The 26,033-nt window shown below is 38.0% G+C and overlaps 1 protein-coding gene and 1 long non-coding RNA gene across 3 annotated transcripts in view; one reads left to right on the top strand and one right to left on the bottom strand.

Annotated features, from left to right (window-relative positions):
• Nucleotides 1-26,033, top strand: part of pcdh11x (protocadherin 11 X-linked) — a 797,852-nt gene that overhangs the window by 407,678 nt on the left and 364,141 nt on the right. The window lies entirely within an intron of this gene.
• Nucleotides 6,514-9,843, bottom strand: LOC101732740. Its single transcript, XR_004219717.1, has 3 exons — nt 9,793-9,843; nt 8,166-8,233; nt 6,514-6,795 (listed from the first exon to the last, which is right to left on the bottom strand). It is a non-coding gene; the product is annotated as an uncharacterized LOC101732740 (long non-coding RNA).

Genomic DNA, 26,033 nt, shown 5'->3' with positions numbered 1-26,033 from the left:
CTGCTGTCCAATTACTCATTGTATATTTGATCTCAATAAGAAACACCTTATAGGTCAAAAGCAATTATGATACCAAATTAGTTTCTTTTATCGTATAATGAATCATCGGATTCCCTAGGACTACTATAGTTTTCCAATTTTTTTTCACTCATACCTAGTAAACCGCTTATATAGCTCCATATTTGTCATTCTAAGACAAATTGCAGTGTACATAATTTTGGGTGTAGCTTAAACTGCAAAAAAACTAACTGAAAAATATAAACTAATGTAGGAGGGTAAAAGTTTTCCTCACCTTTACTCTAAGTAGCCTCCAGAAGGGTTAATCCAGCCAAGGCATTGGTCTGTTCAGAGTTGGGGGCAGGCTGTTTCCACTTTTAGGATAACGTTTTCCTTAGCAGTTCAGTAATTGAACAGGGGTGCCACGTGTCAGCATGTGGTTCTATTACTTTACACCCCACTTCCAGGAGGGGGTGGTCGGTGCTGGAGGGCCTGTGGAGGAGGTAGACCTCAGCAGAAGTAGCTAGTGTCAGGGAAGTTTCTGTAATAGGCTTAGGGGCACAGTTACTTACCCACGAACGGGCCGAATGCGCCCGATTGCGTTTTTTTCGTAATGATCGGTATTTGGCGATTTTTCGGAAAATTATCGGGACTTTTTCGTAGCCATTCAGAAAGTTGCGCAAAATGTTGCGATTTTTTTCGTAGAGTTCGGATTCATTCAAGCTTCAGTATGGTGACTTTTCTTGGGCCAGGTTGGAGCTGCAGGGTGCCATTGAATCCTATGGGAGGCCTCCAAAATCATGCTAAGTCTGAAAGTTTCGCCCGCCGCTTACGAGCGCTCAATACAAAAAAGTCGCGACAAGATACGAGCGAATCGTAATGGCTACGAAAAAGTCGCGACAATTTCCGAAAAGTCGTAAAGGCGCCGAAAAAATCGCAAAAAATACGAAAAAGTCGCAAAATGTTCGTTTTCCAATCAGAATTTTTCCAATTCGGATTCGAATTCTTGTCTTAGTAAATCAGCCCCTAAGTGTAGTTAGTAGAATAGTCAAAGTCTCCAACAAGGAAGAAAAAGTTTAGTAACCTGTGGTGTCACCCACTCAGCAGTCAGATTCAGGGATAGGGAGATCTGCGGACGAGCACCTCTGTGATTTAGCCTCCAAGCTGGGGACAAGTTCACCAATAAGTGACTACTGCCTCATTGTATAAGTCAAAGTGTGCCCATCATCTAAAGTAATACAGAGTATAGCAAAAAACATTTTCAAAATAGTGTTACCTAAATATATAGCAAACCAACACATTTAGGGAGACTATTAATGCTGAGAGGAATTACTTAAAAGTCATTCTTGCTTTAACTAACACCATGATTTGAGTTTTCTAGGATCATCCAGGACAGAAAATATGTTTCCATCTCAAATTTTTCTTTACAGTAGGTTCCTAGTAAATTTCCCCTCATGTTTTTGTGAGTCTCCTCCCCTTTGTCTTTTTAGAGTTATCATGGTAAAATGTTAAAAAAAATTGTTTAATCTGATTTTTGTAGCTCATAAACACTATAGGGGCACACTATAGGGCACATTAACTTAATTGTGTATATTAACTATTAACTAATGCATGTAATGTTGTTTTTTAATTTTCATGAATCACATTTTTAGCACTAAAAACCGTGGATTATTTTAATCATGCAAAGACTCAAAAACATTATGATTTATTAAGTGAAGGACCACAAACACCCCCCACCCCCTGGAACATGTGCCATCTAATGTTGTAACAATCATGGTTTTGGGTTTTTTTAGTTTTTCATTCAGCATTTTAATTTGTTTGGATCTTTTAATAAATGGCTAGACATTTGTCGTTTTAGGGGAAATTCGTTATTATGTGGTTTGAAAAAATTCTAAAACCACTAAGATAAAAATGTTTATAAAAGGACCCAGTGCCGGATTTCTCCTGGGGGCACCCCGAGGCCGCCCCCATTCGGTGCCCCCCTATCCCCCCCACTCATAAATGCGCATGCAACAAAGTTAAAACTCCCATATGGAGCAGTTTGGAGAGGTCCCCATTGCTCCGTATGGGAGAAAAATTTTAAAATTTGCCTATGTTTGTGCACCCTAGGCCCAGGCCTTGGGGCCTCGCCACAAATCCGGGCCTGAACGGGCCTCAAAAGTGTGTTTAGAAGTTAACAACATGATCATTACATTACAATAAAATGATCAAATAACCAAACACAAAAATAATGTCATTTTAATGCATTCAACCTGTAGGGTAAAAAAAAATCATATAAATGACACATCTGGACCTAGCTGGATATTTTGCATGAAAATCAGTTAAAGCAATCAGGCTATTGGCTTTCCATCAAATTAAGCTGAAAACACTTTGAGTCTTTGGGACACATTTATGATGTTTTGTGCCTTTTGGCTAAAAGCTGCCAAACTTTGTAGTATTTAAGAAAACCTGCTCAGAGAAAGAAACCTTAATCAAAGTTATCGTTGCCCAAAACCCCACATAAGTTCTTTAATTTACACAGGGTTTCCTTTATGATTGCTAAAAGGCTTAAGCAATTATAAATCTGCCCCTTTGAGTCAAACTTTGAGTGAAATTATCCTAAATCACAGATTTTCCATCATATATAGTGATGAGTGGATTTGTCTTGTTTCGCTTCATAATTTTTTTTATGTGCACCACAAAAAAACAGCACACACAACAATTTGCTTTTTGCCACGTGTCATTTTTTTACACAGGCAATTTTTTACACGCCAAATTTTGTCTCCCGTTTTGCAAAATAGGCCGTCAATGGCGAAACGCGGAAGTTCAACACAAATCCATGCCTGCCAAATTATTTTGCCTATTACTAATCAAATCATTCCTTCTCGTACACTGAAAAATGATTGCAGTGAAACATTTTACACTGTTTTTATGTGGTCACACCAGCTTATAATGCATAATCTATTTCCCTGATTTCACATTTGGTGTTTGGAAAGCCCAATGGGTCATAAATGGCTCTCTCCATAGCAGGGAAGTACTAAGGTATTTTAATTGCCAGAACAGTTATTCTCATTTAAGCAGGAAAGTGATGTTACGAATGCATAAATCATAGCGAACTCTTCACGATGTAAAAACCTACTACAGCACAAAACCAGAAATGTATAATTTGCAAGTAGTCATTGTAAATAAATTGTTAATGAATATTATGTATTGCCTTTTTAACATTTTGCTGATATTTGACCTTTATAAGTTTTGTTTAAATGAAAAGAGACTACCTTTCATGAAATAAGCTTCTGTAGAAAAATATGGTTTAGCTTTTATCCCTGACAGTGGCTGCGGCTTCATTCTATCTGCTTAATGCAAAAAGACGGACCATGGCTTAGTATCATGGATATCACATGGCTATCATCATTCTTAAAAGATTAAAAGATTTACTTTTCTTTCATATTCACTTTCTCCCAGTTTTAAAATATTGTAACAAAAACTCTGTCAATATTGGAAACTATTGCCATTTCTGACATCTTTGGATCCACATCTATCTATTGGCAGGTGCTGCAACGTGAAAGAATTATGCTGACCAATTTAAAATTTAGAGAATGTTTCCTGTCTTGGAATTGTGCAGACAGCAGAAAGATGGACATTCAGTTATAAGCGTTCAGATTAGATTTGTCTCAGAGGTATCATAACTCAACATACTTATAAGTGCTCAGAATGGAGTCAGTAGAATTTGCTGATGCCAGATCCTTTTTTGGATGCGTTATTGAAGGACTTTTTATTTCACTGAAGTTTAGGTAATTTTTCAAAGTTTTTATTTATTTGCCAAGGTAATAGAGAAAGTTAAAAAGATAAAAAATTTAAAATGACAAATCTCATTTAGTTGTAAAGCCTTAAACTATATTTTGAAATATTTTCTGCAAATTATGGGAGGGTTGTTGTAGAAACACTGAGCTAAATTTCCCTATCCCTGACTCTACAAATTTCCAATTGTGACGCCTCTTTGAAATTAATCATAAGCATTTGATTTCTTCTATTGGATACTAATTACTCCCAAATAGCCCTGTCAGTTGTATGCCATGACTACCTGCCCTTCTCTTTCTAGCTGGTTGTTAAGGGATTTGTGAAGAAAGGAGCACCTTGGGACCTACAGTAAGGGACACATTTTTGGAGTTCCTTAACTTATTCAGGCTTTTGGGCAAAAATATCTCATTAGCTGAGGTTATTTTTCCCAAGTGAGACTTCTTAAATAATACATTTGTCAGCTTTTAGGTGCCAAACTTTTTATTAATTGAGAAAGCCCATCTGTGAAAAAAAAACCTCAACTAAGAGATATTTTCCTCAGAATCTCCATGTGCATAAAGGAAAGGCTCAAGCAATCATAAACGGGCCTCTAATTTTGCCTAATTATTATTTAAGATGGCTTAAGGGAATGTCCACCAAAAAACTTTTTGCTTAAAAAAGTAACTAAGCCCTACAAGTGAATATGATTAGAAAAGCTAAATTTACTGAATGTACTGTACCTGCAGAGAGGTTCTGCAATCCTATAATGGTAATAACCCAGGCCTTCAAAGTTGTCCACTTGTGATGGGCAAATCTGTATTTACAAAATGCACTGAAGTCTACAAGTGACAATTTTTTATGCCGAGCAACATGTTTTTTTTTTTTTTTACAGCCATTGGAGTATATGGACGATTTTTCACAGTAAAACCTGGCAAAACAATTTGCTCCTGACTATTGTCCATAGCAATTCCCCATCTTGGATCTTTTCAGGCCATCTTTTGAGTGTTAGTGACTCTGCACATGGTCAGTGTACTCTAGACTGCTGTTGAGAATCTAAGGTCTAAAAAATGTTACATCTGTCATAAGAACTGATGCTACATGGCCATATTTTAATCATTTGTGAATCTGAATTATTAACCTTGGATTATAACTTATATATTATGTAAAGTATATACTGCATATTGTGAATCAGTCGCTAACTCAGGTAACTGAAAGCAGATTGGAGACACTACAGAGGCACAGGTTTTTACTGCTAAAAGGCTGTGGCTGCCTTATGCTGGTACAGAAGTTAAAAATATAAAGTTTAAAATGTGTAGCTTAATTCTTTGTTAAGCTCTAGTTTTTGTTTCAAATAGGTAAATGCTTTACATATGATTAATATTCAACGCGCAGCCAGCTTACAGCCTTAGTGACAATGCTTGATCCTAAGCTCTGGTCACCACACCTTCAGTCTACTCATAAGGGAGCCAGTAGTTACAGCTACAGAGTTACACTGTGACCCTGCTACTGATTAATGGGCACCATGGGGCTGCAAATGCAGATCAGTTCAAATTACATGTTTTTTTCCTGCTAAAGCAGAACAGGGATTTTAAGACTTGCTATGCTAGTCTGCCTATGGGCATTTGCAAAATTTAGAGATCTAACAAATTGACTCCAATTAAAAAAAAAATAAAATTTAAAATATGAGTCTTGTTATGTAGATATAGGGCTACATGTCAGGCAGCCTCAGCTGGAAGCTCTCCATAAGTCTGCTATCATGTGACCAGCAGCCTTCTGGGAGATTTACTGTAGTTTAACACCATCTGGAGAGCTACTGGTTGAACATGCAGTGTTATACATACTATTCCAAGTTAGCAATAGCATTGTTTATTATCTGTTCATAACTCCTTATGTCATTTGTTTATTAACACCTGAAAGTGCCATATTCATTGACCGAGCTACAAAAATAAAAATATGTGTGTGCATTATAAAAACACTGCATGTGTATTAATATTCTACACAAAGATCTTTGTTGATTTATGAGGTCCCATACAATCCTCCAAATGAAACCTAGGATACACTTTATCTGAAGTTCATTCTGATGGTAAAAATACATTTATTTGTACTCTAGATTCTGTCTTGAATATGTATTATATGAAATCACACATATACAGCTGCATTCCATTCTCCATCTTTTCCTGTGTAGCTGTGTGTCCCTATGAGAGTTCTGTTCTTTTGCTATGTGCCTTTTCTGGTATGAACAACTGCACACAGCGAGCAAATCAAGGTGATATACTGATTAGGGGCAAGATGGCAGCCAACTCACAGCTGGAGCATCATTGAGGAAAATTGTATCATACTTACCGTGATTTTCCTTTCCTGGCCACTCCATGTCAACACTTACCGGGATAGCCCCTCCCCTCTGCTCCCATCAGAAGGACCCTCCCCAAAGCTCTAAAAGACCAACCCTACCTCCACTCCGGTGTCTAGTAATGAGCTTCTAGAAACTTACCGAAAAAGGGTGGGAATCTTGACATGGAGTGGCCAGGAAAGGAAAATCACGGTAAGTATGATACAATTTTCCTCATTCCCTGGCCACTCCATGTCAACACTTACTGGGACATAGCAAGCTAATATCCCTAATCGGGAGGGTAAAAGTTCCATAAAGGAAGGAAGTCTGGATCCCAGAGTATAAATCTATTCCAGAAACATCCCAAACCAAGCGAAAACCCCACTGTGGGGTGTAGAAACCAATATCTGGTAAAAACCTGTGAACCCTATATCTGCTCAGGAATCGGGGCTGAAATCAAAGATGATTGAGCTGTGTGAATCGCCAGGGTAACGACTTTACGTATAAAAAGGTAAAGCCCACACCAAAATAATTATACCAAATGTGCAACCCACATCTGGGGAAAGAGGACCAAACACTTACCGATAAGGGAGGAGGATAGTTAGACCCGAAGGTCTTCTTACTTCCACTACTTACCAGCACGCCTGAAACAACGTGCCCTCTCAGTGATCACTGCTGGAAACCGCTAAAGTAGTAAACACCTGAGGAAAAGACTTAGCAGGGGAAACAAAAAAAAAACAAACCAGTCAATGACATTCTACCTGTATCAGACCAGGACAAGCGAATACTAATAGCCTTCTTGTTTACCCCTGCAAAACATACGCATCTTGTAGATATGTCACTCCTGATGTCTACAGAGTGCATAAGGGCCTGCCCATGTCCTAGCCCCCAAAACCCATGAATCCTTCCAGGAGTCCAGTTGGGAAAAATCTAGCTAAGCATGAGACCCCTGAAACTAACCCAGCAAATCCAACCAGTCAAGAGCCTTGTAAGTCCCACAGGCTCTAAAATGGTACCCTTCACAAAAGCCTACCAAGTAGCCAGTTTGATACCTACCAAACATATTAACAAATGGTTTGCCAATACTAACCCCCAGAGACTACATGCCACCACTGGAAGTGAACAGTGCCCGTCTCTGTGAGGAAACCGCATAGGGAAAGCTTCAGACAAGGCTGATCCTAACCCTACACTCCTGGTACCCTGCCCAAGCATAATTTGGATGGCACTACAGGATCTGCGCAAAATAGAATGGAGGTCCAGCTGTAATACATGCCCACAAGACTGGCATTTGCAGAAATGCTTTTTTTTTTTTTTTTTTTTTTTCTTCTTCCCCTCCTACTATGAGGATATATACCTTAACAAGGATAATAGATTTCATCATGTAGATTGGATCTAGAACCTATGACTCATTTGCATGCTCTAAAATAAGGGCACCAACAGGAAATGAAGACCCAGGTAAAGAAAGGATTAAATCTAGGTAAGGGGACAGTTATCCCCCTATAGATATAAAAGGAAACCGACCCATACCAACAGTATGACAATGCTCAAACCCATAGACCACTTAGCTCATGGGTCTGTCCCATAGCCTTAGCCTGCTGATGGTTCAAGCACCCTTCTAAGATTCTAAATGTGACAGTTGTAATATGTGGCCTCTGAGCCTAAACTTTGTCCGCTAACTGGCCCCTCTATGTACCTGACCAAGGATACTGGACAGGCCTATCTTACTATCTACCCCAACAGCAAGGCCTGAAAATGATGCAGTAGTCATGGCCATAGTTGCCTATACAGATTACTATCTCTGTAGTCCCATATACAAGAAGTTCTTTAACCGATGCACCCACTGAATACTGGACTTAAATGGTGAACCAATCATAGTGTCCAGAGCCAGGAATGTTTATTGACCATACAGAGCCCTATTGATCAGGCTTCTAGCATAATGCCCTGTTATATGGATAACCATGGAAACCTACAAGGCATTGTGAGCCACGTTCCTCTGAGCCGCCCCTTGTTCCTAGAAGTATCTGCCAGATCAGAAGCCCTGGCAATTTAAAAAAAAAAAGTGATAAACATTTATAACACTTACCCCAGCAGCACAGCCGTAGTGGGAATCCTCCAACCACTAGTCTTGAGAAAAACCAGCACCTAACAGATCTGAAACCATAACGTAATTTGAAAATAACATGACTACTGTGTCTACAGTAAGGCTAAAACTCCGAGTTAAGTCACATTAAACCCATACACATAATTTGAACACCTGTAGCATGCCAGTGCATACGCAGTGTGTAATACCTGTCTGCACTCAGAGTGTGGCCCTTAGCATCTACACAATATAACAGTGCATATGAAGCCAAGATGGCTGCTGGTTTCAGACAAGTGTATCCTACCTAAACACAGTCTTGGCTGTTTGTACTGGTCCTGTATTGAAAGAAGAGAAAAATACATATACACTGTGTTGTTGCCCCCTCAGAATTTAGCTTTTTACAAATATACAGTATAATACCTGCATGCAACACCTCTGTTAGATATAATACATATACAACCACAATTCTGCTTGGTTGTACCCTTAAGTCAGTTGACCACTACCTTAAAAACAAATAATACAGCGTAGGGACTGCATTAACATGCAAACTACATTATCCTGCTTGGCTGTTGCTTCTACATAAGCCATAGTCAATGGGTGAGCAATACCCAAACAGCCCGTTTCAATAGAAACTATGCTGTAAACCAAAATAAATGTTGTTTAAACAAGCATGATACCGGGTCACTATCAGTGATAATGTTACCCCTACTTACCTGGAAGCTGCATAAGCCAATATGACCCAAAACTGAATCAATACAGTATGGACATTGCCTTAACCCACAGAACCGATAAAATGCTGCAACATATACATTCAAATTGTTAGTTATCTAAGCCTGTCAGGCAACTACATGTTGTGTTTTAACATACATATCAGTTTAAATGGCATATTACCCTGCATGAGGACCGCTCAAGTGTTTGAACCTATACATTCAGTATTACATGGAATATTACCCACTAATATGTTTACCCTATACATTCAGCATCGATGGTATTTTACTGGAATGACTTAATCTATACATCCAGTATAAATGGTAAATTGCCCATAGCAACCACTAAAATGATTTAACATATACATTAAGCATAAATGGTATATTGCCCATAGCAACCACAGAAATGATTTAACATATCCATTCAGCCTAGGTGGTATCTTATGCATGGGAACCACTGAAATTATTTAACATATACATTCAGCATAGATGGTATATTGCCCATAGCAACCACTGAAATAATTTAACATATACAATCAGCATATATGGTATATTACAAATGGAAACCACTGAAATGGTTTAACATAGCAACCACTGAAATTAATTAACCTATGCATTCAGCATAGATAGTATTTTACTGAAATGATTTAACATATACATTCAGCATGGATGGTATATTATGCATGGGGAACCACTGAAGTGATTTAACATATACATTCAGATTCTGCTACAGAGCCATGCTGCCCATTCCAGGCTAGCACATATTCCCATGTACACACTGGCTGAGCCAGGTTACATATAAATATTGCAGACACCAGTTCCCTAGCTTAAAAAGACTAGCCCAACTCTTTATGAGAAGCAGTATGAAGGGAAGTAACAGCAACTTACGGCACCAAAACATAAGTGTAACACAGAGTCCTTACCTCATACTCCTGGGGCTTCATCCTCACAGCCAGGAAGGAGAAAGGAAAGGAAGGAAAGGGGGAGGGGACCTATCTACCCCATTACCTACAGCTGAATACTGCCCTGCCAAGTAATTACCCAATTACCTGCAACTGGTGTCTGCTCCAACAGGCATTGCATTTGCACAGCTCCCAGAATAGACAAAATTGCAGACTTACCAATTTGCTCCAAGTGTTGAGATTTTGGAAATCAAGCTTGCATCTTGAGCATTACCTCCGTGTGCTGGCTTGAATGGCACCCTTTTTTTTTTTTTTTTTTTTTTTTAAATTACCTCAACCTTGGAAAAGACTTGTGAGGAAGGCAGCTGGCTCTGAAACCTGGAATCCTCCATTTAAAGAAAAAAAATAATGCCCCAGTATAGGGGAAATAAGGAAAGGAGGCCATAAGGCTCAGGCCGCTAACTAAGTCCATGTTTCCTGATGCTTAGCTAATTGCCACCTCCCTCTCCCATCTGTAAAAATGAGGAGGAGTGTAGGGGCCACACACTCCACTGCCGCTGGACGCTTCACAAGCAGGCCCAGTAGGGCACACAGATGGGGGGATAAGCACCTGCCACCAGACCTGCTACCCGCAGCTGGGAGGGCACATGGATCAAGGACAAACAAGTGATACCTGCCATAGCACCACCATGCCCTCCTGATCTCAGAGCCCAGACATCAAGGACTCCAAAAAAAAAATGAGGTAATGTGCTTGGGGGGATAAAAGATCTCCATGATCAAAAACCCCCAGTCCCTAGGACGCTTTCAGGCAGCCCTAATGCTTCCCCAAGGCTAAAAAGAAAAATTTGCTTCCAATGGGAGCAAAACAAAAAGTGAGGCAGAAGGACAAAAAAGACACCGGAGTGGAGGTAGGGTTGGTCTTTTAGAGCTTTGGGGAGGGTCCTTCTGATGGGAGCAGAGGGGAGGGGCTATCCCGGTAAGTGTTGACATGGAGTGGCCAGGGAAATTATGATACTTAGTGGGAGATCTACTAATCCACGAATGCTCCGAGCATTCATTCAGCATATTTTTCGTATTTTTCTCGACTTTTACGTACTTTGAGACAAAATTTGTGAAACAAAATCGTATTGTCACGAAGAGTACGAAAGTTTCGGGTTGATTCAAGCTTCGGTATCGTGACTTTCCTTGGGCCAGGTTGGAGCTGCACAGTGCCATTGATTCCCATGGGAGGCTTCCAATATCATGCACAGAAGGATCAAAGTCGGAAAGGTTTTAGTGACTTTCGGATCACCAATACGATATTATTGTGACTAATACGATTTTTTTGTAAGCATATTCATGATATTTGTGATCTTAAGAAATTATTGTATCCAATTCGAATTTATCCCATTCGGGATTCGAACTTGCGTTTTCATGAATGTGCCCCTTAGTGTGACCTCAGTCATAGATTATTCAGTTATTTCAATTGCCAATTCCACCTTCGAAAAGCATAAATAATGCATAGCGTACACCTTTAGCATAGTGGTCATATATTCCCCTATATTATAGCTTTATATTATAGCTTTATACATTGGTAAGTTTGGGCAGGAGGTGCAAGGCGAAATATAAATAGCATAAAAAAGGGACAAAAGGAAAAAGAAAAACATTTGATATACTTGCTATGAGTAAAAAAAAGCTGTGGGAAACACTGTGGATGACACAAAATTATTTTGAATATACTGTATTTGTTTTATGCTAAAGGGGTTGTTCTCCTTTAATTTAACTTTTAGTATAATGTAGAAAATCATAATGCAAGACTGTTTGCAATTGGTTTTCATTTTTTTTATTTTTTTGTGTTTTTTTTTTTTTTTAATTATTTAGCTTTTTGTTTATCTTGTTACTAGGGTCCAGCCTAATGTAGCACCCAGACAGTAGTTTAAAAAAGTGACTGGAAGATAAATAGGAGAGGGTCTAAATAGAAAGGTAAGTAATAAAAAGTGACAATAACAACAACAACATTGTAGCCTCACAGAGCAATTGTTTTTTGGCTGCTGGGGTCAGCGACCCCCATCTGACAGATGTAAAGAGGTAAAAGAAGAAGTCAAATAATCAAAAACTACAGAAAATATAAAATGAAGACCAATTGAAAAGTTACTAAGAATAGTCCATTCTATAACATACTAAAAGTTACTTTGAAGGTGAACAACCCCTTTAAACAATTAAAAACAATACTGATGGCCACCTATCCTAAACTAATAACTGCACGTTTCTAACCAAGATTGTAATGTGTTCATACTGTTTATGTATATATAGTGGGTTTCAGTACAATAAATGTTCACATAATATTGAATCTCTTAATTGCATATGATCACTTGAACATACAGTGGTGGCAATAGTGCTTTGTTAGAACAAGTGGTCCATGGGTTTTATAGCTAGATTGCCCACACAACCAGTGCTTCTTGTCTTGCATATGAGCGATAAATAATGTCTCATGGTACATATGCCAGACATAGTAGTCATTTGTGACATTAGTAAATAGGCAGCATACTATATTATATGTTGTACTATTTTGAACCATTAACCAACTCTGGTCCTGTGTCTAACACTCTTCAGATATGTCAGCTCCATCTCTGGCATGGTTATCAGAGCCAGGATTATGGTGCACCCATCTTGGCCATATATGGCCATGTACACTACAATTGTGATCCCCAACCAGTGGTTCTGGGGAAACACGTTGCTCACCACCCTCTTTGATGCTTCTTCCAGTGGCCTTAAAATACAGTAGGTGCCATTTTTAAATTTTTGGCTTAGAGGCAAAATTTGGAAGCACAGAGACACAGTAAAATAGGCCTGGAATGGAGTGAGACCTTAGAAATATCTTTGTCAAAAAAGATATTTATTTTCTAGAGCAGCAAACGTGCCACAATGGTCATGTATTTCTGGTTAATAGAGTTTGCTGTGTATTTTTAAACAAGCTTACCTTACTAGAGCACTCAAGGCTGCTTCCGCTGCTATGAATTAATACAAAGATTGCAATAAACAAAGCTGCCTGCGCAGATCTCTCACTGGCTTTTTTTTGTGTCTTTGGTTGCCTGTTTCATATCACTAAGGATTTTCACAACCTATTTCACATTTTATAGAGGAAACGGACGCTTAAGGAAATAAAATCTCAGAAAATAATGCATCTTCTTTTCTTGGCCAGACTCAGGCGGGCTAATTTATATTTTTATATGGAACAGAAGAATATTTATTAAAAGCACACGAAGAAAAAAGGCTCACATATTCCCAGACATTTTCTTTAACACTCCATTAAATCAGCCAGTTTCACATATGTGGCCATTAATAAATATCCAAGGTATGCGCTTATTTTTATCTATATAGCAACAGAGGAAGTGATTTCAGTATTCTGCAAGTTTACAACTCAGGGTAGATTTAATATACCATACAGTACTTTTATAGGACTATAAATTAATAGGCATTCTAGAAAGGAGGATCTTGTGCATTGCAAAACAGAATATTATTTATAAACAATAATCCAAGGCAACTGCAGAGATCTATATATGCATTTAGCAAGGTTTTCAAAAAAGACAGATTTGCAGGAAAGCAATGTTTAAGGGCTATTTTTCAAAGTTACATAAAATAAGAACATAGTTTATTTTTTACTCCAAATTCTTTTGCAATTTTCTATATAGAAAATGTAATTTCTTGCAATTTTTTTCACTACTGCCTATTTTTTTCTTCATTTCTTGACTTTTTCTGTTTTAAAAAGAATTTAGTCAACAAAATGTCTGTTGAAAAAAGTGTCTGTTGAAAATTTTGGCTGAGAAAAAGTTTTTCAAAACACATGTTATGCATATAATCTGACATAAAAGACCAATATAGAATTTTGCTTTGAAATCTGAGGGTGTTTTTTTGTGGGAAAAATTGCAGTAGTTTTGCTAAAATATTTATTGATGGCTACCGCATACCCAGAACACGCCAGGCCCCTCTGCAAAAAAAATCTTTAGCCGCCGCCCCTGACTGCCTGCTCACACATAACTTGCCTGACTAAAGCAGCTGTATAGGGAGCAGGCCTGCTTCCTCTATATGTCCCGCTATAGGTCTACTTCATATATGATCGCAAAATGCAAAATTTCACCGTGACTCTATACCTCCTGAAAAATTTTGCTTGTCACTGTTTGGAATAACTATGAAATGAGAGGCAAAGGGATTAAAACAACAAAGTAAAATATGTGATAGATGCAACCCAAAATAGTGCATAAACAAATTGTAGTGCCAACACAATAATTCTAAATAATAAGATTTATGAAAATATTGCTTTCAATACTAAGGAAGCATTTTATTCTGTATTCCAAATTTAATAAAATTTAGCTCTAATTATTTGCATATACAATATGAGGAATCCAATATCTATTCCTTCCTAAACATAGTGACAGGCGATCCATCCAAATGTGATGTACTGGAGGGCATGTGGACAAAAGGGAACCCTTTCTCAAATTATGTGCCAATGCCCAAAATTAGCTGAATTCTGGAAAAATATTAAGAATATGATCGCCAAGATCTTCTTTTGGGAGATTCCTGTTGATATCACTAAACACTTCTAGGCTTACCCCATGCACACATCTCACAAAAGCCTTTGAACTACATATATACAGCTGTCAGGCTTTCGATCACTTCTAATTGGAAATTACTAGAAGCTCCGAACATGGGCGAGGTCAATTCTTGCCTACGGGAAATTAAATAGATGGAAGAGATGACTGCAAGACATTGAGGGACAGTTCCACAACATGAAAAATATGGTCAAAATGGGACTATTTTATCTCCCAAAACACTCCACCCCTTGTGAGTGAACCTGTATTGCAAGATACACTGTCTCATCAGATATGTGCTAGCCTAAGGCCAATGTGTATAATTCTGTATGTTTTCCTGAGTATTATTGGTTTGATCTTTTCTCCTTTTTTTTGTTACTCATATGTAGAAGATTCTACATGCTTTATTTTATATGGCTTCTGTAATCCGGTACATGAGCTTCTATATTGCCTTTCAAGTAAATTTGAAATGAAAAATTTTCTTTTGTTAAAATCTAATAAAATTTTAGTTACAAAAAATAAACAATATGAGGAAAGGACCTTCTTTTTTTGTCCCTGAGTTTTATCTTATGCTGTTTTTTTTTTTCTAATTCAAGTTAAATAAAAAATCAGGTATAGTAAAATTAGCCAGAGGCTTGGATTATCCATGCTCGGTTTCTTTTCTTATCTAACAGAGCAATACTTTTGATTTTAAAGGTTCTTATTAAAAAAGACAGTAATTTTAGAAAAAAGGGTAAAAATGGGCCTTTTTATAGATGATAATAATAATAATAATAATAATAAAAAAAAAATAAGGCTAACTTTACCTGAAAATAAATATTTGCTGTGCTTACATTATACTTAGAGGCCTATTTATTAAACCATAATTAAGTTTTTTTTTTTAGAAAAAAAATCGTTATTTTTCTAACTTTTAGAACTTTTCGTAATTTCCATGAAATTCCACTACTTTTTCTTGGTTTTTGTTAACACGAATAAGTTGTATTTTTCGCAAAGACTACAACAATTTTGGAATTCATTTACAGTAAGCTTTGGTATCGTGACTATCTTTTGGCCAGGTTGGATCTGTAGAGTGTTGAGTCCTATGGAAGGCTTCCAAAATCATACCTTGAAGGTTTCAAAGGTTTCAAAAAGGTTTCAAGGTTTCAAAGTCAGAAATATGTAGCAAATTACTTTTTGATGCACCACAGGTAAAAGTATTGTATACTACTAATGCACAGCAGTTGATAAATATGTCAGAAATGAAAGTTGCAGGAGCATCAAAAAAGTTGCGGTTGTGTAAAAAAAAAGAAGCAGAGTTTCGGCAAAGCGAAACGGGACAGCTTCGCTCATCACTACTTCTGGGCAAATTGTATATGTATGTATATCTTTATTTATAAAGCACTACTTATGTACGCAGCACTGTACAGTAGAATACATTAATACAAACAGGGGGTAAATAAGATAATAATAGATAAATACAAAGTACAACAATACAGATAGATACAAGATAAATACAGCTGCAATAAGAGTCGAGGACACAAGAGGAAGGAGGTCCCTGCCCTGTAGAGCTTACAATCTATATGGGAGGGTAACTTACAGACACAAATAGGCAAATGCGGTATAAGTGCTGTAGGTCACATTGGTCACAGTGGTTGACATTACAATATAAGTGCTAGTCTTTAAGTTTAGTTTTAAAAAGACCGAGGGAGGATTCTCTCCGGAGGAAATCAGGGAGGGCATTCCAAATGTAAGGGGCAGCAAGGCAGAAAGGTTTAAGGCGGGAAACAGCAGTAGTAGTGGGGGGTGTAGCCAAACGATTGCTCTGTGAGGAACGAAGGAGTCGGCCAGTAACGTACGGAGACACAAGGGAAGAGATGTAGTGAGGAGCAGAGGAATGGAGGGCTTTGAAGGTTAGGAGAAGAAGTTTGTAAGATATTCTTTGTTTAATAGGAAGCCCCTATAAGGACTTTAGCAGGGGAAGGGCCTGAACTCTCCTGGATGAGAGGAGGAGAATTCTGGCAGCAGTGTTTAATATAGACTGTAGGGGGGAAAGATGGGAGTTAGGGAGGCCGGGTTAATAGCAGGTTGCAGTAGTCCAGTCGTGACAGGATGAGAGCATGCATGAGCAGCTTAGCTGTTGCAGTAGAAAGAAAGGGCCGGATTTTGGCAATATTGCGTAAGAAAAAGTGACAGGTTTTGACAGTGGTGTTAATGTGGTCAGAAAAAGAGAGACTGGAGTCAAAGATCACCCCCAAACAACGCGCCGAATCGACGGGGTTGATGAGGGTGCCATCAATAAAGATAGAAAAGGGGGGGGGGGTAGGACCAGTCTTAGGCGGAAAGATCATTAGTTCAGTTTTTGTTTAGTGCCTTTTATTACATAACCCCCTAAAGACACCAATAAGATAGAATATTTCATTAAAACAAACTTGTACTGAAGAGCACCCTTCATTCAGTACTATAGTGTAGGCTGTAGACATTCTCTAATGTAGCTATATCCCATAATGGTATTAATAGTATTGTATTGGAGTGCCCTTATCATTATTCTAAGTCCTGTTCTTACTAACATTGAAGTCTTAATGTTAAACTTAAAATAACAAAGTTACAATTAACTGAAAATTCAGCACAGTTAAAGCTTGATTCATACAACTGAGCACCAAATTCCATCAGTGACCTCTGATCTCCTTGTGTGGTATTTTAATGTATGTTTCGGGAGATGAGGGATTGACTTTCACTCAGGATTTTTTCATAAAGACATTAAGACAAAAAAGGGCATTCACATGCATCATAGAGGACTTAGTGAAGCTGTGTGAAAAGCATTGTTCTTCAGGGATGACCTCCTTGCACGGAATGATAGTTTTATCCTTCTCTGCATCATTATGTTTGCTGAAAAAAAATCCTGCTGTGCTACATCATAATAACATGTAATCTTCTTGCTCAGTTTAGCTGGGATTTAAGAAGCCTGTGTTCATGGAAGTAGTTTTCTAAAATCCTGATCTATAATTTACAAAAATCATCCTAGCAAAAGAGCAAGGCATTAGAAGAACGATAAGTGTCCCTAAAACTCTTAAAAAGAAGATTACTCTAAAGTTTTCCAATCCACTCCTGGACCATCTGGCAACAAAACATTAAACTTTGGTAAAACAGTTCTCACAAGCTCTCCTTATTGCTGAAAAGATGGATAAATGTTATTTATCCTTTAATCCCTCTGCATAATACTTACTAGACATTGGTCCTATGCACAACAGAAAGCATAGAACTAGTGGTCAGAGTAATGAAGAAAGATCTGTGAATAAGGCAGTTGTTGCCTAAATAGGTATGTCTAACATTTTCTTTGGCTTTAGTACCTTTGTTCATGATATACTTCCATGTTGAAATAAGAGTTGGCTGATAAATATTACAAAAGTTGAGATAATTACTGGTCATTTATTTGCAAGTGAATTGGAAACAAAATAATCATGTGGCATGATGGAGCTACCCAGACCCATAGGGTTAATGAAGGGGAGCCTTGACAGGCTTAGGAAGGCAGATAAGCAGACTCATAAAGAAAAAGGATGGGGGGACATGTACCTTGCCATCAGTGCAAGTTTGGCAGTGTGGAGAACAGCACCACACCAACACACCCTATAATGGTTTGGCAAGAGGGGGGATTTGGTGGTGTTCGTGAGTTGTGAGTTCTGGTTTCTCCTGGTGGGTTTTTGAGTTGGTGGGGGAATGCTTGCTAGAGTGAGAAGGGGCTAGAACCCTCTGGTGTAATTGTGTTTGATACAACCTCCTTGGGTAATGGTCCCAGGATGTAGGGGTTCTGAGCATTTACTTGCCCACCTTATAGCAGTGCATCTTGGCAGCTGATGGAGCAAATGGCTCTCTCCAGTAGAGTAGGCAAGCATTCCTGGGGGGGGGGGGGGGGATATGGATCATTTACATCATTGTTTTATTCAACAGTTTGTAATTTCCTAGTCTGATTAGTGTTATTAAAGCTGTGGCCTTTTACATACATCATGGATTGTATGATTTCTTAGGAAGAACAGGGGAAATGGTATGTGGCAGCAGGTCAGTAGTGGTGTTGATGACCATATGCCTTGATGCTGCCCTGGTCAAAGGTTTTGCTAATATGGGCATTTAAGAATCAACTTTTTTTTGTTGATAAATCTTTTTGTGTATCAGATATTATGGAATAGTTTGCCAGTATTTTTTGCAAGAAGCAGTACCCAATGAGCAGAGAGAGAGAGAGAGAGAGCCAGGCTTTATATGATTATCTGCTGAATATAATGTTACATATGTTTCATTGTTCTTGCCTTTGGCTGATCTTTCAGTTTGGACTTGATTGTCAGAGCACCTGTGTGCTCAGCTGGCCCTCGTGATTAGAGGAGAGACTTTAATTAATGGTAACCTGGGCTGAGACAGACAGAATGAGACAGGCCGAGACACACGCGCCGCGCCTGGATATGAGATCGTTGAAGCAATCTGCTTTGTGATTTTACTTGGCTTGATGAAATAAAGCCACTTCATTTTCTATATTATAGTTCTGTGTGAAGCTGCTCTTTTACTGATCCACCCACCATTCCACTTATTGTAAATTTCTTTCAGTATTGTCCTTACCTTTCAGTGTGCAACATTATTACTCTTTGAATCGATATTTAGAAAAAATAAAAGTAGGGCATACTCACCTCAATCTCTGCAGCCTTTGAGTATTTCCCATTATAAAAGGATAGCAATGACATACATTTAAGGCATATTGAATATTTCTATAATCGCAATATAATAAATGTTGATTTTTCACTCAGCCAACTATTTTTCCCCACTATTGGGAAAGTATTTATGAAAAATTTTAAAAGGGTTACCTGTGGTTTCCTAAAGTTGTGTCAAAAACACAATTTAATTTTTCCATCCATTTTCGATGAGGCAGAAAAATCGCCACATTCATTTTCAATGATCCTGAAAAATGTACTACTGGGGCAAAAATCTTGCATTATTTTAGCATCACTTCAAATGTCAAAATTTCTTTGCTATCTGAATTTGTCCCACTCTAAAAATAATGGCATTAATTGCAGCAATGAATGCCTTTAATTCACTTGTACAGACAACATTAAGGGGCCCATTCATGAAACCACAAATTTTGTGCGGTTAAATGCACGATTCATAGTAACCACAATGTTCTGATGTTTGAAAATGTCAAGAAAATTCTTTTCCCGGTCGTATGAAAATATTGTGGTTGCGCACTGAAAGTCACAACATTTTCGGATCTGAACAATCGGAAACGGCGAGAAAACCTTTCTGGCTTTGAAACTTCAATGCATGATTTTGGAAGCCTTCCATAGGACTCAATGGCCCTCTGCAGCTCCAACCTGGCCAAAAGATAGCCACGATATCAAAGCTTAAATGAATTCTGAAATGGTCGTAGTCTTTGCAAAAAAATACAACTTTTTAGTTGAAGTTAATGAAAGTGAAATGAAATGAAAGTTGTGCAATTTTAACTATATTATCGTCATTATTATGAAAAGTTCTATAAATTTGTACTTTAATGAATGGGTCCCTTAGTGTGCTTTTTATTTTACGTGACTTTTTACACATATGTAGAAAAAGGGCCTTAATGTCGCACTGCAGGGAGCTCAGAACAGCCTTGGATAATATATTTTTAATATATAGTTATATCTATAGAAAGTGGAAAGCTGTCTTCTATAAGAGCAATTAGGCCTGCTGCCTTATCCTTTTTAATTAAGACAGGTGTGTATCTAGCGCAAAAGGGTGATAGGGATTACATGGCCAGAACTAGGGGTAGTCAGGGCACAACAATGGGCCCTGGGTAAAAGGAAAGGAGTGTCTGGTTCTTGGCATGGGGGGGCAGGCTGACCCCTCAAGGTTGGCACGCCACTTATTGACCACATTGGGATTTAAGTAGAGATGTCCACAATCACAGGGCAGGTAATCACACTTTATTATATTTAGTAATGAGCGAATCTGAAAAATGTACGAAAATTTGTAAATGCAAAAATGATGTGTGCCAAAAAAATGTTGCACTGCAATTTTTTTCCGCTGCTAATTCTTGCGCCATGTCACGGAAAAAATTGCTGATGGTGGAACTCAGAAATTCACCGCAAATCTATGCCTATGTCGAAAAAGTTTGCTCATCACTATATATATTTCCTATATTCCATACAAGAAGTAGTACAGTGATTCCCCTTCACAAGGCACAAACACCTGCCTGCTACTTCTGGCAACAAAAGGGACATCCGCAATTCCCCACACAGTTCAAATTACCATCCAGTGTCCCCAGCCAATAGTTCAAAGAGCAATCCAAAGGCCCTAGTAAAGAATAAAAGGTACAGCAGCTTCCCAGAACAATGTAATTATTACTCCAGTGATCCGAGGATTTACACATCACTCTCTAAACCACAGTGTTTAGCCAGTCCACTCCAAGTACTCTGTCACCAGGGCTTTCACTGAAAGGGACGGCAGCTCCCAATCAGAAACTTATCATAGCCAAGTACTTTTTCTATGGGGAATGGAGTCCTCCATACATATCCAGCAATGCAATCTCATTGTACAGCTTCTCTTCATTGGACTGGATTGGCCTGCAGTTCCCTCCCAGCAGCTTGCTCAGGAATGGAACAACCCCAACTCCCCTTGTTAACCTTTTTGTATCTCACCTTGGCTTGGGGTCATAGCTTCTCCCATGCAATGAATATGAATGGTTGAAACACTAGTGGTGTCACTTCAAGAAGGTAATGCCACTTCCAGGCTTTGCTTCAAGAGGAGAAAGGAAAAGGAAATTTCCCTCCAAAGCAAAGGACAAAGGGATGAGAGATAATATGGAGGCCATATGGAGGGGCAAGATGGATACCTAGTGAGGGAATTACTGCGAACTACATAGTAGGTAATGACATGACAGAGGTCAACTGAAAAATATATTATGATTTTTATTGACTTATTTAACTTAGTTTTAATTAAATAATAAAAGGTTTCTTAATCAATAATGAAAGGTTTCTTTCACACAAAAATTCCATTCAGATGTTATTTGTCTGATCCTTTCCGTTTGTGGTAAACACAGAATCTGACATATATGAAATGCATGATTAAATGTGACTAGGGCACTCTCTGGAGAAATACATACACTGTACATACTATATGCATGCACCTTAGAATGCTTGTGATGTTAAACAACATTATAGAGAATGAGTATAAGATCGTCAGACTGACACAAGTTACAGTGTGCAGCAACTCAGTCCAACAGATAAATCAGTTATTATTTATTGAAATACATAGATAGAGCTTGCATTCAACTAATCAGTCCTGGGCAGCTGATGTCTACAGGGTGAATAAGTTCTCACCCTTGCTGAAGGAGTCTCACCAGCATCTATGAATGACTGCCAAACACATGTTTGATCTTGGACCCCATGTCAGGAGTTTTTCATGAATCTGCATTTGTCCATATGTAGCACCATCTGTCTTTTAGGTTTATCAAGGCGTCCACACTCAAATGCTAGAACAGAATCTTTTAAAGATTCAAGAAGCCCAGCTGTTTTCATTTAGCGGCATCCACTTATTTCTTGATATATATTGTCCATTGTTTACCCCTTAAATGGTTTAGAGCAGTGATCCCCAACCAGTGGCTCGGGGGCAACATGTTGCTCACCACCCCCTTTGATGTTGCTCCCAGTAGCCTCAAAGTAGGTGCCCATTTTTAAATTTCTCACTTGGAGGCAAGTTTTGGAATCACATAGACGGTTTTACTTCAAGCAGAGCCTCCTGCAGGCTAGCAGTCCACATGGGGCCACCAAATAGCCAATCACAGTTCCTATTTTGCACCCTCAAGGAACTTTTTCCTGCTTGTGTGGCTCACCAACACATTTTACATCATTCACTAGTAAAAAAAAAGTTTGGGATTCCACTGGTTTAGAACATGCTACTGTTTGGCATGAGCAAACATTTTGAAATTTGAGCAGCAAGCCAGTTTCATGTATGTATTCAGGGGTAGTGGTTACATCTCTCAACCTCCCTAACCACAAAACAAAGTATTTGGGCATGTGCAATGGCAAAGTCAGAGTTTAGTGACACCATCAGTACTGATATGTGTAATGATATCATGACCAGCAGAATGCACACTGGTGGCTGCTCAATGTAAAAGTGACTTCCCATCTAAAAAACCCAATTCACTGCATTCTGTTATCTTTAATATAATTTACTCAGATTCAATAAAGCCACAAGGCGCTATTGTGTTCAGTGGAACATATTCATTAACTGCATGCAAAAGCCCTAGATCAAAAACTACACAGGCACATGTAGCCAAAATACGCATAGAAACGCCAGAGAATGCAAAGTCTCGCATTTTTATAGTACTTCGGCTACATGTGCCTGCACCGGAGCATATCTCATATCATTTTTCCACTTGGCGAAAATATACATCAGATGCCTCGTTTGACATTAGCCTAAAATGTCTGAGCCACAATGCAATTTTGCCTTCTCAAAATTTTGTGGTTTCACTAATTTTCACAAAATACTGATCATTACGAAAAAAATGCATTCGGGCGCTTTCGATCCGTTCGTGGATTAGTAAATCGGCCCCATAAAGTGTAAAAACATGTTTGTAGCAAGCACTCAAAACCTAATCCTCGCTTGTTTTTTTTTACCCAGTGAAAAATGAATCTGACCAATCTCCTTTGCTATAGGAATGCTCTTCTTGTAACTTTATTGTAATGGCATTGGAACCTTTTTTGCTAGCATTGTACTTCTTCAAATAATTCCACTTTGTTAGTGCCCATAAAGTTAGCTCCTAGTACGCCTATAAAGACCTGCTATAATGTTCTTCAAGAATGATTTTGACAAAAGCATTTACCTTAGGGATATATTTGCAAATTGGTGAGATAAGCTTGTGATAATAAGTGCTAGCAGTGGATAATTGCCTGCAAACACAGCAAAGCTGTAGGCGTTCCTATATGAGGTGTTATGACAGAGCAAAAACAAATGAGAAGAATAGGATATCATCCCCGCTTCTCTCACACTTTCATCTCCCTGCATAAGGCGTACTTATTTTAAAAATTTGCATTATATTTGATTGGCAGAACAGAAAATCATTGATCAGTATAATCTTGTCTATCATTTTTTACCATATTGTTTTCAGAAAAAGAGAACTTTTCTCATCCGTGTAATCTTGCCTTTTTTATTGTCACGCTAAATTATAAGATACACATTGATAAAAGAACTAGCAGATATTTACTTTTTAACAGTCTTTGCTCCCACATAAGCATGTTCTGATTCACTGAAAAATATTTAGGGGTGAGACATTTTATATTCTGCATAAGGAAAACAATTTTACATGGCTTGAGCACTTCCTACAGTGCTTTGCAGCTTCCTGACCAGGAAGGGAGAAGTGTAAAGAAATATTGCTTTCTTTCTTATCCTGCAAAACAGCATGCCACATTAACTATCAGCTTCCATCAATAAATATTATAGAATTTATAGAGTATGTAGTAGTGTAGATATTTACAATTTGGTCTGAAAATAAAGTACTTGTTATGAAAACTATGGGTTTTATTCATTCACAGACTAATGCCTTTTAATAGGCCATAGAAGTACGTTTTTAATACTTTGTGTTTTTGTTATCAAATACTCAGTTTTTTACTTTATTTTTATTGATTTTGATATATTGTATAAACAGAAAATTCCAATCATACTTGTCCCATAGTATTCTGTGGTTTTTGTAAAGAGGAACTCCACCCAAACGCAGCTTAAGCTTTTTGAAAAGTACACATAATTTCAAGTAACATACGTCAATCAAAAAATGTGCAGCCTTTTCTTGAATTTTAATGTAATAATATGGTTTCCTAAGCAATGGCCCCCTATTCTTCTGCTGACCTGGCTGACTACTTTGACTATAAAAAAAAGTAATAGTAGTCCACTGTCCTCCAGCTTGCCTTCAGCCTGCATCCTCAAAATCCCACAATCCCCTGCACACAATGTCAATAAGGAAAATAACCTCACAGTGCAATGCATTGTGGGTTATGTAGTTCCTGCATGCTGTCTGTAAATTGTGGAGAAGTTGTTACAATTTATAACATCAATATTTTAGCCCCTCCTCCCCTGCCAGGATTTTAAACGATGCAGAAAGAGAAGAGCTGTTTTGCAGCTGGATTTCACCATATAAAATGTTAATTTTTTGAAGGAACAGATTACAGTGATAGGTATATTAGGGGTTTCTGTGGGGCTCTGTAACAAATTTTGGTTCAGAAGCCAGAGTTCCCCTTTAAAGTTTTTTTATTAGGGCATATGAAAACTATTATGGTGGTAGCAATTCATAATGCCTATACTAAGAAAAAATTCACAGTAAATTCTAACCTTTATACTATTTTAAATGCAAATGAATTAGTTTTACATGAATAATAATTTTGTCTTACTCTCTGTTCTGCTATTTATTATTGTTCTGTTAAAGGGATTATTTTAGAAGCATGTCTTAGGGTGCAGAGCAAAGGATGATCTTAAGTATATTGTCTCGGCTGAGTAATAAATCACTTAAACTTAATTAATTAAAGTCATATTCAGCTCCCTAAATAATTTTTCCTTGCTTTTCAGGTGAGCATTTTTACCATGCTATTAATTAAACTCATGTGTGTGATATATAAGTCACAGGAATGAACATTCATACTTTCATGTTTTTATACCCCAAACGAGAATCGCACAGCAGTATCTATAAAGTCATGTAATTTGTCAAAATAGTGTTTTGAGAAAATAAATGTAAAGTCATTTGGCTTCTGGTTCCTGGTTTCAATACATTTGCTAGTTACATGTGACATTTCAAAATGAAGACAGCTATGGTTATAGCTGTGCAAATATACCTATCTGTGAGGATAGAAGTGCAACAGGGTACTGTCAGATTAAAGGGGATGTTCACCTTCAGACAATAGTCCAAATTTGAACAGCCCCTGTCAGAAAAAAAACAAAACGTTTTTTAAATTAATCTTAATTAAAATGTTTTATTTTGAAGATACAGACCAGGATTAGATCCACTAAAACTGTCTCTCCTCTGCTCTCTCCTCTCACTTTGGAAGGGATCCCTGACACCAACTTGCATTCTGTCCAAACAGAAAGTCGACACTAAACTGGTTCTGCGCATGCCTTCCCTCTCCTGCGTCATTTGCATTTCATTGATCCAGTTGGCCAGCCAGAATGACCAACAGCTGAACAGCCTCAATTAGAAAAAGGAAGTTACTCATTGTGGCCGCATACACATGGGGTGATTGACTGAATTTGGTGAAGATCCAGATTAGCAGTAAATACCCATATGTGTGTGAGTAATTAAAGAAGCTCCATTAGCCAAGCGCTCAGATCTGCTGTATGTTGCCAGTTGCAAAATACTTTGCTCCATGACAAAAACAGAATAATAAGAAGATAAATTTCTCACATTTAATTATAGTGCACTAGTCTATATAGGAAAACAAAAGCATTCTGTTTTTAAGATAGATGCACTGTATATGTGCACTTTTATTTAATTAGAGTTAGATGGAAAGGTAGAAGCTGTAAAACCCAAACATGTTGATGCATTCACTTAAAAAAATCACAGTACTCTGCTTGAATTCTATGAATAGCGTGTGGGTAAAATGCTATCGAAGCTCATCTGACCTTCACTGATATGCAAGTAAGCTCTTGGTAGAGGTTTTTTTTTTAAATCTAAACTAACTTTACATGACCTTAGCCTGTAAATATTGTCCCAAATCCCAA

The sequence above is a fragment of the Xenopus tropicalis genome, chromosome 8 (genome assembly GCF_000004195.4).
Source record: "Xenopus tropicalis strain Nigerian chromosome 8, UCB_Xtro_10.0, whole genome shotgun sequence".
NCBI classification, from domain to species: domain Eukaryota; kingdom Metazoa; phylum Chordata; class Amphibia; order Anura; family Pipidae; genus Xenopus; species Xenopus tropicalis.
Note: the sequence above shows the minus strand (reverse complement) of the source record. Positions and strands in the feature narration are given on the sequence as shown.